The sequence below is a fragment of the Anomaloglossus baeobatrachus genome, chromosome 5, assembly GCF_048569485.1.
Source record: "Anomaloglossus baeobatrachus isolate aAnoBae1 chromosome 5, aAnoBae1.hap1, whole genome shotgun sequence".
In the NCBI taxonomy this organism is placed as follows: Eukaryota; Metazoa; Chordata; class Amphibia; order Anura; family Aromobatidae; genus Anomaloglossus; species Anomaloglossus baeobatrachus.
In genome coordinates, this window is record NC_134357.1 from 35,248,173 (window position 1) to 35,265,688 (window position 17,516).

Consider the following 17,516-nt stretch of genomic DNA (forward strand, 5'->3'; position numbering starts at 1 on the left):
AAGAGAGACGTCACCGTCACCTACCGGGAGTGCAGGTGCAACCGTCTGTGGGACCGTCCTACCAGCCGTTGGTTTACCGTACAAACTGTGTCCGTGTCTCAGGCTGAGTGAGTACCACAGTGCCGCAAGGCATAGCGCTGCCCCCGCGTCCCTGCGCCCTCCAGGCCCTACACTTCACATCTCTTCACTGGGCCCCGGGATCACCAACCCCTACCCACGGAGGGGCAACACAACACCTGGCTGCTCCTATCACCATCCCCGGGACCCCCACACTGAGCAGCGGTGGTGCCATCACCACAACCGTGGGTGGCGTCACGAACTATAATCCCAACAAACACCCCCCCTTTCACTCACGGGCGAGGAGCGTCGCTCGAGACACCCCGGGATCCGGCCCGCAGCTCGAGCCACCAGGAACAACTGCCGGACCCGAGCAGAAGGGGTGAGCGCGGTGTGCTGACACCCTCCTCCCCGCCCGCGACAGAAACAACCCTGACTACGATGACCACTCAGACCCAGACCTTCGCTTCCTAAGCAGTGATCGAGGATATGATGTACAGTACAGACCAAAAGTTTAGACACACCTTCTCATTCAAAGAGTTTTCTTTATTTTCATGACTCTGAAAATTGTAGATTCACATTGAAGGCATCAAAACTATGAATTAACACATCTGGAATGAAATACTTAAAAAAGTGTGAAACAACTGAAAATACGTCTTATATTCTAGGTTCTTCAAAGTAGCCACCTTTTACTTTGATTACTGCTTTGCACGCTCTTGGCATTCTCTTCATGAGCTTCAAGAAGTAGTCACCGGAAATATTCTTCCAACAGTCTTTACGGGGTTCCCAGAGGTGCTTAGCACTTGTGGGCCCTTTTGCCTTCACTCTGCGGTCCAGCTCACCCCAAACCATCTCGATTGGGTTCAGGTCTGGTGACTGTCGAGGCCAGGTCATCTGGCATAGCACCCCAGCACTCTCCCTCTTAGTCAAATAGCCCTTACACAGCCTGGAGGTGTGTTTGGGGTCAATGCCTCAGAAATCTACAATTTTCATAGTCATTAAAATAAAGAAAACGCTTTAAATGAGAAGGTGTGTCCAAACTTTTGGTCTGTACTGTACCTCTCAAAGAATTCTGGGGAAGATGCAGAGTAAGAAATAAGGTAGACCGAAAGGGACAGTCTGCCAGGAAAAGCATTTGACATCCAGGCTTTAATTCCAAGCATGGTCCACTTCATAAATATCACCAACGTAAAATGGAAGCCCTGGGAAGCTTTAACACTAGAACTACTGGACTCGTGACACCTATATAGAAATACATAGTGCAAAGTAGTCAAAATGACTACCTCAGTAGTTCTAGTGTTAAATAGTCACACTCGGACCGGATTGCCATTGACCAGGCCTAAGACCTACGTCGTTTCAGTATCAGATGTCTGGTGCCAACTCTCCCAGTTTGTATGTTATGTTTCTTCTGTGTTAAAAAAATGAATAAAAATAGATTTGACACTAAATAGTTACACTCGCTCGGTGATAGGACAGACTGCATTTCAGAACTGGAAACACCTGTTGGCAGAAAGACAATGAACACAAAAACAAAGTGTTCAGAACCAGGACAGCATCCAAACCTGACAGTGGCTCAGTGGAGAGGGAAACGAACCACAGGAGGCTGCCGAATTAAATCCAAGGCAGGACAGTGAGCAAGTTAGGAGATACACCTTAGCAATCAAGAGACAAGGAGGCAGCAAGGTTGCGAATTAGAGGCAATACCAGAGGGAGAGCAGGGGGAGGAGCTTATTGGTGGAAATGGGCAGGAAGCAGCCAGCATATGGGCAGCGGCAGCCACAAATGTGACAGATCTGATCTAATTTTTGGTCAAGAATGGAAAAGATGAAAAAAAATGCAGCTGTGGTGTAATAAGTTATTTGGGCTCGTGACTCCATCACTTATAAGTTGCTCAGTGACCCATTGCAAACCATCCTCACCCTCCTATTGATGGTCATTGTGATATGTGCCATCAAACATATGCTCCGTCCTAACAGACCCTCATTATGTCGGTAAAAATGTCAGTCCCTTGCCAAGTGCAGCATCTGGTACGAATCATTTCTTTCCTTGGCGCACATTTTTAAGTCTTTTACATCTTTTCATTATTAGGATCTTTACCATGAACTGGTAGCAATTCGACTGAGCCACAATGCACTTCATTAGTCGTCTCCTAGGGCAGCGCATATTGTTCTATTAGTGGAGCGCCGATGCTATGCCTCATTTACAACAGTTTTTGGAGAGTCAGGAAGTTTCGCAGCAGAATAAACAAATTAATTATAAAATAAAGGACCATTAATGGAGTCAATTTAGCATAAAAAAGCCAAAAAAAAAAAATAAAAAATGGTTTCATCCAGTCCAATCAAAGTGAAGAAGACTCAGATTTGGAATGGAAAGTTTTCTCATTTGCTTTTCTGCATTTTTAAGCAGCCGGTATTGAAGCCAATTGTCACAGAGAGCACATTTGTAAAAGCGAGCGGAGGCGCGGAGCAAGCATTGCAGGAAAGTTATGGTATGAGTTTGGAGATTAAGTACGCTTGGGGCTGAATAATTATTGTAATTGATGTTGTTTGGCTTTCCAGTTTGCTTAATAATTTATAAGATAATCAGATTTCCCATACTGTCTGCATTGCGGGGAAGGGAGATGGAGCTGCACGCTTCATTCTGGAAGTTTCATACCTATTACTTAGATGCAGAGATTTAGGGACAGTTGGTTTTAGGAAGGGACTGATGTCCGGCAGACTATAGCTGCACATTTCCTAAGTTTTAGAACTACTGCTCTGGAAGAATTGTGAAAGTATAAATAATAGAGATGAGAGAAATCGATTTAATGCAAAAAAAATTTGTGTTGAATGTTAGGAAATTCACTGGCCCCGGCAAATTCAAACAATGTGCAACTTGATTCATGCGAATTGCAAATAAAAAAAAAAGGACTGTCATTTTAAACAAAGCAGATGATTGTGCTCACATGACAGAATCAAATTGTGTATAAAAGCCGAGGCAGGGAATAAAGCAGCTGCTGTGTAGTGAATCTGGTATATAAAAGCTGAGGCAGGGAATGCAGCAGCTGCTGTGTAGTGAATCTGGTATATAAAAGCCGAAGCAGAGAATGCAGCAGTTGTTTTGTAGTGAATCTGGTGTATAAAAGCTGAAGCAGAGAATTCAGCAGCCTCTTTGTAGTGAATTTGATGTATAAAAGGCAAGGCAGGGAATGAAACAGCCTCTTTGTAGTGAATTTGATGTATAAAAGGCAGGGCAGGGAATGCAGCAGCTGCTTTGTAGTGAATCTGGTGTATAAAAGATGAGGCAGGGAATGCAGCAGCCGCTTTGTAGTGAATTTGATGTATAAAAGCTGAGGCAGGGAATGCAGCAGCCGCTTTGTAGTGAATTTGATGTATAAAAGGCAAGGCAGGGAATGAAACAGCCTCTTTGTAGTGAATTTGATGTATAAAAGGCAGGGCAGGGAATGCAGCAGCTGCTTTGTAGTGAATCTGGTGTATAAAAGATGAGGCAGGGAATGCAGCAGCCGCTTTGTAGTGAATTTGATGTATAAAAGCTGAGGCAGGGAATGCAGCAGCCGCTTTGTAGTGAATTTGATGTATAAAAGCTGAGGCAGGGAATGCAGCAGCCGCTTTGTAGTGAATCTGGTGTATAAAAGCCGAGGCAGGGAATGCAGCCGCTGCTTTGTAGTGAATCTGGTGTATAAAAACCGAGGCAGGGAACGAAGCAGACGCTTTTTAGTAAATCTAGTGTATAAAGGCCGAGGCAGGGAATGCAGCCGTCGCTTTGTAGTGAATCTGGTGTATAAAAGCAGAGGCAGAGAATGCAGCAGCTGCTTTATAGTGCATCAGGTGTATAAAAGCCGAGGCAGGAAATGCAGCCGCCACTCTGTAGTGAATCCGATGTATAAAAGCCCAGGCAGGGAATGCAGCAGCCTCTTTGTAGTGAATTTGATGTATAAAAGCCAAGGCAGGGAATGCAGCAGCCACTTTGTAGTGAGACCGGTGTATAAAAACCGAGGCAGGGAATGCAGCAGCCTCTTTGTAGTGAATTTGATGTATAAAAGGTAAGGCAGGGAATGCAGCAGCTGCTTTGTAGTGAACCTGGTGTATAAAAGCCGAAGCAGGGAATGCAGCAGCCGCTTTGTAGTGAACCTTGTGTATAAAAGCCGAAGCAGGGAATGCAGCAGCCGCTTTGTAGTGAATCTGGTGTATAAAAGCCAGGACAGGGAATGCAGCAGCTGCTTTGTAGTGAATCTGGTGTATAAAAGCCAAAGTAGGGAATGCAGCAGCTGCTTTGTAGTGAATCTGGTGTATAAAAGCCAGGACAGGGAATGCAGCAGCTGCTTTGTAGTGAATCTGGTATATAAAAGCTGAGGTAGGGAATACAGCAGCCGCTTTGTAGTGAATCTGGTGTATAAAAGCTGAGGCATTTGTCCGGCAGACTATATATCTGCATATTTCCTAAATTTTAGAAATACTCCTGGAAAAATTGGGAAATTTTTAAAGCATAAATAATAGAGATGAATAAATCGATTTAATGCAAAGAATTTTTGCGTTGAATTTTAGGAAATTCACTGGGCTGGCAAATTCAAACAATTTGCAACTTGATTCATGCGAATTACAAATAAAAAAAAAAGGACTGTCATTTTATACAAAGCAGATGATTGTGCTCCCATGACAGAATCAAAACCTGTATAAAAGCCGAGGCAGGGAATGCAGCAGCCGCTTTGTAGTGAATCTGGTATATAAAAGCTGAGACAGGGAATGCAGCAGTCGCTTTGTAATGAATCTGGTGTATAAAAGTCAAGGCAGGGAATGAAGCAGTCGCTTTGTAATGAATCTGGTATATAACACCTGAGGCAGGGAATACAGCAGCCCCTTTGTAGTGAATCTGGTGTATAAAAGCAGAGGCAGGGAATGCAGCAGCTGCTTTGTAGTGAATCTGGTGTATAACAGCCAAGGCAGGGAATGCATCAGCCGCTTTGTAATGAATCTGGTGTATAAAAGCCAAGGAAGTGAATGCAGCCGCCACTCGGTAGTGAATCTGGTGTATAACAGCCAAGGCAGGGAATGCAGCCGCTGCTTTGTAGTGAATCTGGTGTATAACAGCCAAGGCAGGGAATGCAGCAGCCACTTTGTAATGAATCTGGTGTATAAAAGCCAAGGAAGTGAATGCAGCCGCCACTCGGTAGTGAATCTGGTGTATAAAAGCAGAGGCAAGAAATGCAGCCGCTGCTTTGTAGTGACTCTGGTGTATAAAAGCCAAGGTAGGAAATGCAGCAGCCGCCTTGTAGTGAATCTGAATATGAGAGGATGTCAGAGCTCATACCTTAGTCATAGAGATAGGGAAAGAAAGTCATAAAACACTGAAAAAACTGTGCAGATAGTGTGTGACAGCACAGCAGTGAAGTCACCATCCATTTACCCTTACCCAGATATTTTGAGATCACTTCAACATTACTAAGCCTGTGTTCACATTAAAGAGCTTGTAATGTGTCGGATACAGTCGTAGGAGACCTCAGAGTGTTACACACACATTGTCAGGGCAATTGGCGGTTTTGGCTCAATCATAGCTCATTTCTTTTCATTGGGCTGAATCTGATGATGCAACATCCAAAGACCAGGTAGAGGAAACATTCCTGGACTGCCCCTTTAATCCCGTCTTTTTTTTGTTTTTGTTTTTATTTACTAGGCACAGCGCCTTAGATCTGATAGTGGCCGTGCCTGGTACTGCAACACAGTCTAATTCAAGAGAAGTACACTGAGCGCTAAAAGCAGGCACAGCCACGGCCACTGCAAAAGGATTGATGTCTTTAAAAACCCCTTTAAGATTTTGCTGCAGAAGGGTTAGGCATTGTGAATCCGCCTTCGTTACTTAAAGAAAACCTTGGGAAACATTTCCTCAGCCATGATGTTATAGAGCAGAGGAAGCTGAGCAATGTGATATATAGCTTTATGGGAAGGCATTAAGTACAACTTTAAATGTATTGATCGACATACTGACTCTTTCTATGCTTAGGAGTCCAGTGGGCGGTCCTTCTTAGTGATTGACACTTAGGAGTGTATGCACACTCACATTGGGTAAGGTGACAAACAGGAGACCATTGGGTGGTCCTATTGAGTGATTGTTGGTGATTTTTGCATACACACTCACACTGGATAGGTTGTCAATTAGGAGTCCAGTGGGTAGCCTTACCTACACACTCACACAGGTAAAGCTGTTGTCATAATGTGACTGTAGACTATGCTGACCATCATGCTATAGGACCTTAGGATATCCCTAAAATCAGGGATACCCCTAATGGTGGAGATGCCTGAGTCCTGTGCCTGGCTATTCTCCTGACCAGATGTAATCTGTTATCACCCCCCTTCCCAGGGAAGGAAGGGGCAAGAGTGTGATGGAAACACAGATTAAGACAGATGGGGAAAACCAAAACTCAGATACACTGCACACTCACAGGAACAAACAGTAAGAGACTAAGGAGAAAAGCAAGAGCAGGAAGGCAGCAACAAAAAGACAACAAGGGATAACATCACAACTGGTCATAGCAATTACATAGTTACATAGTTACTTAGGTTGAAAAAAGACCTAGGTCCATCTAGTTCACCTTTCCTCCACCAGTTCTACATTAAGCCACTAAGTCATTTATAACCAACAATGTTGTATACTGAGGAAATCATCCAGCCCTGATATAAAGCTGTTCTAGTATCGGCCATTACTACCTCTTGTGGTCGGCATTCCACAGTCTGACTGCTCTAACTGTAAAGATAATAATGCACAACAACCATCAATAAGTCGGGATCACAACACCTCACTAGACCAGTATAGGTAAGCTATAGCTGGCATTAATGGAAAAGTCCAGCCAGCATATATAGGAGTAGAGCGAATGTGATTGGCTCCCCACAGCATGTGATCAAAGAGACTAACAAACAGCCAAGCAGATATTAACTCTTGCTAGCCTGCCTAAGCCTGTGTGTAACACTCGCATCTCCCTGTGCTGGTCATAGACCTCAGAGAAGTTATCAGGCAGAGTGCCAGAGTCTGCAGTCTCCACAGATCCTGACGCTGCCATGACAGTTGGTGATGCCTGCAAAAAACTCTTTGTGACATCAGGAGTCAAGTGGTTGGTTCTACTGAGTGATGGGTGGCTATCTTCGTGGATAGGCTGTCAATCAGGAGTCCAGTGGGTGGTCCTACTTATTGACTGGCAGCTATTTCTGTAGGCACATACTGGGAAGGCTGCCTGCCAATCAGGAGTCCAGTGGGTGGGGCTGCTAATAATTGCTACTGTAGTGATCACAGGAAAAACTGTCAATCATTATGTAGGACCGCCCACTGGACTCCTGAGCCAAATCACTGTTTTCCTACAAAGCTGCATATTAATCTGCTTGGTTTATCTGTACAGAAATAATCCATGGCTTCATCTCTTGCTATAGAATGTTTGATGTATGTGTCTATAGCGCCCCCTTCACTCAGCGGACGCCAAAAGAAGCTTCATGTTGGATACATCGGATACACGACGGCCTTCAGTTGGTGAAAAGTATTTGTCCGACAGAGGGAAAAATTAAATGTCTGCATAAGACTATGTGCCAGTATATAGAGAGCGCAACAATAAACAGTATATACGTTCTGCAGTAACACAGCGCCATCTAGCAGCCATTGCCCATCTTCACATCATTGTTCTCCCCATGGTCACTAGATTATACGTATATAGCACCAATGTAAAACTCAAAGCAGAGGTGACCTTGATTGGATTCGATCCTCAGACCCCCAAGCTATAAGGATAATAACCAATCCACCCCCCCCCCCTCCTCCGGGCGCCCTATAGTCCCATATCCACATAAATCTATACATATAGCATCCTCCCCAATTGTTGGTATTGCAAAATGGGCTGAAATATTGGTATTACAGTGTGACATTGCTCTGTTATTCCTCCTGGAAATATATAGGTAAACTGAAAACTGAGCATTACTATAAATCCTAATCAGTGTTGTGTTATTACTCTGTTATTCCTCCTGGAAATATATAAAAAAATTGACAACTGAGCGGTACTATTAATCCTAATCATTTTTGTGCCATTACTCTGTTATTCCTCCTGGAAATGTATAAATAAATTAACAACCGAGCGTCACTATTAATCCTAATCAGTGTTGCGTTATTACTCTGTTATTCCTCCTGGAAATATATACATAAACTGGCAACCGAGCGGTACTATTAATCCTAATCAGCAGATAGATAGAGAGGGTCCTGCACCACTGCATGCCACTTAGTAGTAGCACACGTGTGCTCAAGGAGGGCTGCGAATTACCGTGTCCCGAGCGGGGGTGCTCGTCCGAGAGGAGAGTCCACGTACAGCTGAGAAGAAGAGAGGAATAAGGGACCGCACTCCGTCCGCTGTGCGTTATTACTCTGTTATTCCTCCTGGAAATATATACATAAACTGGCAACTGAGCGGTACTATTAATCTTAATCAGTGTTGTGTCATTACTCTGTTATTCCTCCTAGAAATGTATAAATAAATTGACAACTGAGTGTTACTATTAATCCTAGTCAATGTTGTGCCATTACTCTGTTATTCCTCCTGGAAATATAGAACTAAACTGACAACTGAGTGTGACTATTAATCCTAATCAGTGTTTTGACATTACTCTGTTATTCCTCCTGGAAATATATAAATAAACTGGCAACGTGCGGCCACACCCCTTTTCTTAAAGGGTCAGTGTGCCCTAACCCAAAATTGATACTCAGGTGAGCTGAGAGGTTGCAGGTACTTAAGGCACCTTTTCCCTATGGGAGGTGCCTGGGCAGCGAGTCTAATATATTGCTAGTTTTCAGGTGCTTAGCACTGCTGCTGCTGTCTCCACTGCTGCTGTACTGTGCTATATATGCTGCTGTACTGTGCTATATATGCTGCTGTACTGTGCTCTATGCTGCTGTACTGTGCTCTATGCTGCTGTACTGTGCTCTATGCTGCTGTACTGTGCTATATGCTGCTGCTGTCTCCACTGCTGCTGTACTGTGCTCTATGCTGCTGTACTGTGCTCTATGCTGCTGTACTGTGCTCTATGCTGCTGTACTGTGCTATATACTGCTGTACTGTGCTATATATGCTGCTGTACTGTGCTATATGCTGCTGCACTGTGCTATATATGCTGCTGTACTGTGCTCTATGCTGCTGTACTGTGCTATATACTGCTGTACTGTGCTCTATGCTGCTGTACTGTGCTCTATGCTGCTGTACTGTGCTCTATGCTGCTGTACTGTGCTATATACTGCTGTACTGTGCTCTATGCTGCTGTACTGTGCTATATACTGCTGTACTGTGCTATATATGCTGCTGTACTGTGCTCTATGCTGCTGTACTGTGCTATATACTGCTGTACTGTGCTATATGCTGCTGCTGTCTCCACTGCTGCTGTACTGTGCTATATGCTGCTGTACTGTGCTATATGCTGCTGTACTGTGCTATATGCTGCTGTACTGTGCTATATACTGCTGTACTGTGCTATATGCTGCTGTACTGTGCTCTATGCTGCTGTACTGTGCTCTATGCTGCTGTACTGTGCTATATACTGCTGTACTGTGCTCTATGCTACTGTACTGTGCTATATACTGCTGTACTGTGCTATATGCTGCTGCTGTCTCCACTGCTGCTGTACTGTGCTATATGCTGCTGTACTGTGCTATATGCTGCTGTACTGTGCTATATGCTGCTGTACTGTGCTATATGCTGCTGTACTGTGCTATATGCTGCTGTACTGTGCTATATACTGCTGTACTGTGCTATATGCTGCTGCTGTACTGTGCTCTATGCTGCTGTACTGTGCTCTATGCTGCTGTACTGTGCTATATACTGCTGTACTGTGCTCTATGCTACTGTACTGTGCTATATACTGCTGTACTGTGCTATATGCTGCTGTACTGTGCTATATGCTGCTGTACTGTGCTATATACTGCTGTACTGTGCTCTATGCTGCTGTACTGTGCTCTATGCTGCTGTACTGTGCTATATGCTGCTGTACTGTGCTCTATGCTGCTGTACTGTGCTATATGCTGCTGTACTGTGCTATATGATGCTGTACTGTGCTATATGCTGCTGTACTGTGCTATATGCTGCTGTACTGTGCTCTATGCTGCTGTACTGTGCTCTATGCTGCTGTACTGTGCTATATGCTGCTGTACTGTGCTATATGCTGCTGCTGTACTGTGCTATATGCTGCTGCTGTACTGTGCTATATGCTGCTGTACTGTGCTATATGCTGCTGCTGTACTGTGCTATATGCTGCTGTACTGTGCTATATGCTGCTGCTGTACTGTGCTATATGCTGCTGCTGTACTGTGCTATATGCTGCTGTACTGTGCTATATGCTGCTGCTGTACTGTGCTATATGCTGCTGTACTGTGCTATATGCTGCTGTACTGTGCTATATGCTGCTGTACTGTGCTATATGCTGCTGTACTGTGCTATATACTGCTGTACTGTGCTATATACTGCTGTACTGTGCTATATGCTGCTGTACTGTGCTATATATGCTGCTGTACTGTGCTATATACTGCTGTACTGTGCTATATGCTGCTGTACTGTGCTATATGCTGCTGTACTGTGCTATATGCTGCTGTACTGTGCTATATGCTGCTGTACTGTGCTATATGCTGCTGTACTGTGCTATATACTGCTGTACTGTGCTATATGCTGCTGTACTGTGCTATATACTGCTGTACTGTGCTATATGCTGCTGTACTGTGCTATATGCTGCTGTACTGTGCTATATGCTGCTGTACTGTGCTATATACTGCTGTACTGTGCTATATGCTGCTGTACTGTGCTATATACTGCTGTACTGTGCTATATGCTGCTGTACTGTGCTATATGCTGCTGTACTGTGCTATATGCTGCTGTACTGTGCTATATGCTGCTGTACTGTGCTATATACTGCTGTACTGTGCTATATGCTGCTGTACTGTGCTATATGCTGCTGTACTGTGCTATATACTGCTGTACTGTGCTATATGCTGCTGTACTGTGCTATATACTGCTGTACTGTGCTATATGCTGCTGTACTGTGCTATATACTGCTGTACTGTGCTATATACTGCTGTACTGTGCTATATACTGCTGTACTGTGCTATATGCTGCTGTACTGTGCTATATGCTGCTGCACTGTGCTATATGCTGCTGTACTGTGCTATATGCTGCTGTACTGTGCTATATACTGCTGTACTGTGCTATATGCTGCTGTACTGTGCTATATGCTGCTGTACTGTGCTATATACTGCTGTACTGTGCTATATGCTGCTGTACTGTGCTATATACTGCTGTACTGTGCTATATGCTGCTGTACTGTGCTATATACTGCTGTACTGTGCTATATACTGCTGTACTGTGCTATATGCTGCTGTGCTGTGCTATATGCTGCTGTACTGTGCTATATGCTGCTGCGCTGTGCTATATGCTGCTGTGCTGTGCTATATGCTGCTGTACTGTGCTATATGCTGCTGTACTGTGCTATATACTGCTGTACTGTGCTATATGCTGCTGTACTGCGCTATATGCTGCTGTACTGTGCTATATGCTGCTGTGCTGCGCTATATGCTGCTGTGCTGCGCTATATGCTGCTGTACTGTGCTATATGCTGCTGTACTGTGCTATATGCTGCTGTACTGTGCTATATGCTGCTGCTGATGTATGTTTGTGTTGCAGTGTTTTGCTGATCCATTGCTGTTGATATTCTAAGTCTGCCGCAGCTGCTACAAAGAGTCCTGCGCCTTACCTACCATGATACCTGCTGCTGCAAGTATCCTCACAGGCTGCTGCTACCGCACGCATCCATCCATGCCGGCCAAAACCTCGACACCTGCTGCCGCTGTTACCCATCACCAAAGACTGTCCTTCCCGTAACGCTGGGCCAGTCGTTGCAGTCGTAATCCACGGACCTCCAGCGTCGCTTCCAGCTCTGCTGCATGAAGGTGACCGGAGCTGCAGAAGACACCGCCGCTCCTGTCAGCTCCACGCGGCAACTGAGGTAAGTAGTGCGATCAGCTGAGCTGTCACTGAGGTTACCCGGTGGCCGCCACTGTGATCCAGCGGTGGCCGCAGGTAACCTCAGTGACAGCTCAGCTGATCGCACTACTCACCTCAGTTGCTGCATGGAGCTGTCTGGAGCGGCGGTGTCTTCTGCAGCTCCGGTCACCTCCATGCAGCAGAGCTGGAAGCGACGAGGGACCATCCTGGATTACGCCGGACATGGAGGGCTTTTTGGGGCTTATTAAATTGGTGAACCAAGGAATTTGTTAATGTTTTTTATTTCTAATAAAGGATTTTTTTCTGGTGTGTGTGTTTATTTACTGTAATTTACAGATTAATCATGGAAGGAATCTCGGGGAGACGCCTGACATGATTAATCTAGGATTTAGTGGCAGCTATGGGCTGCCATTAACTCCTTATTACCCCGATTTGCCAACGCACCAGGGCAAATCAGGAAGAGCCGGGTACAGTCCCAGAACTGTCGCATCTAATGTATGCGGCAATTCTGGGCGGCTGCTGACTGATATTGTTAGGCTGGGGGGCTCCCCATAACATGGGGCTCCCCATCCTGAGAATACCAGCCTTCAGCCGTATGGCTTTATCTGGCTGGCATTAAAATTGGGGGGGACCGCATGCCGTTTTTTTTTAATTAATTATTTATTTCACTGCACAGTATAGACCCACCCACCGGCTGCTGTGATTGGGTGCAGTGTGACACCTGTCACTCAGCGTGGGGGCGTGTCTCACTGCAACCAATCATAGGCGCCTGTGGGCGGGGAAAGCAGGGAATACGAGATTGTTTAATGAGCGGCCGGCTTTTTCAAAATAGTAAAAGCCGCCGCAGCAGTGTGAATGCCGTGCAGCGCCGCGCCGGGGATCGGGGAATGGTGAGTATGAGAGAGGAGGGGAAAATGACCGACAGACTGTGAGAGAGGGACAGAGATAGTGACGGACCGACAGAGAGAGAATAGAGACCGAGAGGGAGAGACCGACTGACAGAGAATAGTGATTGACAGACATTGTGAGACATCGCTCGTTTCCAGTGTTTTAGGAAACATGCGAGAAATGTATTTAGAAAATCGGATGTCACTAGGAGTGCCGTACCGTGACATCCGATTTACACGCTCCCATAGACTTGCATTGGAGAGACTCGCAGTAGAAACTCGCAAAAAAGCAGCATGCTGCGATTTTTTTCTCAGTCCGATTTGGACGGAGAAAAAAAAATCGCAAATGTGAGCTTAATCATTCACTAACATGTGTCCGATTCCAGTGAGAGATTTTCTCGCATTGCTCTACTGCGAGAAACTCGCAAGTGAGAAGCAGCCCTAACAGTGGTTTTGGGCCTTGCACCAATCACCCCTCGTCTCCAGGCCTCCGGTTGTCAGCTGCTTGTACACAACTTCTCTCAACTCAACTCTAACTCAACAACTCCATGTTTTTTGCCTCTGACTGAATATATTACATCTAACCGCATCCATTACTCTTAACTGTCCACTATCTCCCTGCTCCTGTCACTAGGCGGCCTCCAATACCCTGCTAAGGAGCAGTACCCAAAACCGGCCACTAGATGGCCACATACATAAAATAACACATTATTCACATTAATACTATTTACATCATTATCTTGTGGTGATGATTGTCGTCTTCAGCGCGGGGTCTTCGGAGCCCAGCACCCCCGTACACTCGCATGCAATTTTGTTGCATGAGCACACAGTAAGACAACTCCTCCTGGCGCTGTTTCACTGTAATAAAGAGACAGAAATGAAATATCATTTTAATGCATCAAACATTACAAAACGCCAATCAATCCGGAGCAAAGTCACAAATTCTACATTCTAATTAATGATACCACCCTCGTAACGACGCCACAAATTGGGCAATTTTCTCGCTATTAAGCGAATGTCTATTAAATCGCTTTGTTTTTTACAAGTAACACATTATCTTCTTGGTTTGGCGGGATGCGGAATTTCTTAAATAAGCCGCCATCACATTTATGTTTGTGCCATTAGCTGGGGATGGGGAGAGGTTTAAAATTAAATAAGTCACAAGCGCATTATGGAGCTGAGCAGCAAAAGTGAGGCTGCACTGCCCTCTGCTGGCCAAATGTGTCATAACACGTCTAAAAAATGGAAAAAAATATTTTTATATTTGGACCAACTAACATCTAGATGTAAATAATAGCATTGTCCAGTGATCAATTCTATCTGTATTAATTCTATTTTTCATGACAATGCTGTAGGGCTCCCATAGGCCTGCATGGTACCTCTACTGTACCTCTAGCACATGCTTCTGGAGCAGCGAAACTGAGAACATGGGACACAAATGTGGTCAAATATATCAACATGGTCTAACAATAAAACTATCAGACAGAGCAGCGTTCATTTTAACAGAGCTGGTTAACCCCTTAAGAACACGGTTAATTGTCGTTTTTGCAGTTCTCTAAAAGCCATAACTTTTCATGATCGTCTGGTGTATGATTGTTTCGCCGATTCAGCCATACATACGCTGGAGAGCAAAATTAGAGAACACACAATTTCCTAAATGTTGCGGTCATTGTGTTGTCCTATGTGATTATAGCCTAACATGAGCAAACTCGCAGGATTTTAACCTTATTTCATAAATTGAATTTATTGTAAAGCAGATAATAAAAATGTAAATGAGATAAATATAATAGAACATGGATCAAAATTAGAGAACACGTTCAGATCCCTGCAAGTTATTAGTGTTAATCTGCACCTGATGCTAATTTCCTTAATTATCTGATAAACCCTATGTAACTGGCGCCTAAGGCCGGTTTCACACATCCGGCTTTTCGCCGGTTTGCCGGATCCGGCGCTCTCCCGTACAGACAATACAGTACAGTGACAGCGCTGTAACGTCCGGGTCACATGCGCCGGTCACATGACAGCATGTGACCGGCGCTTGTTGCGCTGTCACTGTACTGTAGTCACTGTATGGGAGAGCGCCGGATCCGGCAAACCGGCGAAAAGCCGGATGTGTGAAACCGGCCTAACTTTCCAGTTTGCACTGACTTTGCAAAAACGGTGTGCCATTCCAAAGTGACTGAAAGCCTCCAGCAGCAGGTTGTCCAGATGAAGGCCAAAGTTCTGACCCTATCAGAAATAGGAAGAGAAGTTGGTCTTTTCAAGTCTGTGATTTCGAGAATATTGCATCTTTACAACATCACAAACTCTTTCAAGTCTCCCAAGAAGGCTGGACACCCTCCAAAGACAAATGCAAGAGAGGACAGGATAATGTGAAGAATCTCCATGGGTAATTGTTTCTACACTGCAGCTGGAATTTGTCGCCAGTTCAACACTGAACAGGGTAAGGATCTGTCTCATCATACAGTGTCACGATGTTTAAGAGAATTTGGACTGAAAGCCCACCCTGCAGTGACCAAACCTCTCATTAGCAGAAAGAATCACAAGGCTAGACTCAAATTTGGTGAGGAGCATGTTATGTGGACAGAGGAGAAGTGTCCACAGGTCATTTTAGTGATAAAAGCAAATTTAATTTATTTGGGTCCGATGGGAAACATTATATTCGTTGACAAACTGGGTAAAGACTGAACCCAAAGTGTATTAAGAAGTCAGTGAAAGGTGGTGGAGGAAGTGTCATGGTTTGGGGAATATTTTCTGCAGCAGGAGATGGACCTCTCATACAGCTACATGGCAGAGTGACTGCAAGTGTGGATCAGAACCTTCTTCACAACACGTGGTTCATTACTTGCGTTCATCACTCAATCAGCAGCAATTTTCATGTAGGACAATGCCTCCTGTCACACAGCAAAACGAGGAAAGCAGATCCTGGAAACAGAAAACATTGAAACAATGAAATGGTCACAGCCCAGACTCCTGATCTAAACCCAATAGAAAACCTCTGGAAAATCCTTGGCGACAAAGTTATGGCCAAGAAACCCACAACAGTCAAAGAACTGTGGAAGAGACTGGAAGAAGAGTGGACCAAAATCCCACCAGAGCAGTGTCAGAGACTAGTGATGTCCTGTGGCCGCAGATGTGCTGAAGTCATTCCCAGCGACGGCCGGTGCACGTCCTACTGATTGTGACTGCTGTTACCTGCAGAACATTTACTGATCATCTCTCTGTGCTACAGTCATTGCTGCTCTCTAACTATCATCATCACATTTTGGGCAAAATAAAGGTTTTATGTTGATAAACTTTGGATCTTTTGTAAAACCCTGTTCTAGTGGCATGGTTCTCCCCTTACACAAAACCGGAGCATGGTCAGCAATGTAGATTACATTATTTCTGAAAAATGCAAGTGATCATACATTGTTCTCTAATTTTGATCTCCAGTGTATGTGTTGTTCACAGGTTCAAGCGACTCCCCCTGTTCTCTTCTCCTGTGATGTCATCAACATGGATCAGTAGTGGACACAGATAGAAGATGGCTTGCTGCAGCCACATACATCATCAGAATACACAATTCCACCCGCATATATTGCTTATAGTTAAGTGAAAAATATATTGTAGTACAATGTGAACATCAGACATTTAATCATTTTTATATACAATAATCAAGATATTTGGATAGAACATAAAATATATTTATTGGAATACAACTTTAGAACACAAAACTAATAAATTGTAAATGTTATACAATATGTAATATATAGTAGATTACATATATATCTTGTGTGTGCATGTATAATAATTACATAGTGTATTACATATTTACAATTTATTACAGTTTTGTGTTCTAAAGTTGTATTCCAATAAATATATTTTATGTTCTATCCAAATATCTTGATTATTGTATCATAAAAAAATTTAAATGTCTGATGTTCACAATAAATTTTTCACTTAAATATAATGTTATTATTTAGTATGTTTTTGTTGAAAACTGTTTTTTTGCCACTTACATAGTGTATTACATAGTGTTATATATAAACAATGTAATAAACTATGTAAGTGGCAAAAAACAGTTTTCAACAAAAACATACTAAATAACATTTGTGCAGTCTATGAATTTGTTTTTGTAAGACATAGAACTGCCTCCATCAGATCCTCCTTCACAGATGACCTCGAATCTGACCTAATATTTTAAGGCTGGAGAACAACCGCTCTACAGTAACTTGGGTTGGAGGCAAAGCCGTAACATTAAAATTTTACTGAAATCTGGTCAATCTGCTGCTATAGGAGACGGAGTGAAATCTTTTTCCTTGCAGCAATACTTTGCCTGCTCCATGTCATCCAAATACTTGTCAAAGTTAAACTCCTCATCTGATGAGGATGAAGATATGGCAGCAGTAGCACTGTCAGGCCCCAAGTCCTCTTTTGCCTGGCAGTCCTGTAGCTGCTCATCCTAACTGCTACCTCACTCAAAGCTTCTTTTCCTTTAGTAAGCTGTTGATCATCAAACAGTATTCGATGACTTGGGTCCACAAACAGCTGTCAGAAGAATTTTATTTTCCAATAGCTGTGTCTCTCTC

General features: G+C 44.0%; 1 long non-coding RNA gene across 1 annotated transcript in view; it reads right to left on the bottom strand.

Annotated features, from left to right (window-relative positions):
* The window catches only part of LOC142310756 (uncharacterized), a 104,014-nt gene that overhangs the window by 44,426 nt on the left and 42,072 nt on the right, over positions 1-17,516 (bottom strand). The window contains exon 2 of the long non-coding RNA XR_012754211.1: positions 13,677-13,803. This is a non-coding gene — a long non-coding RNA (uncharacterized LOC142310756). The remainder of the gene's footprint in view (positions 1-13,676; positions 13,804-17,516) is intronic.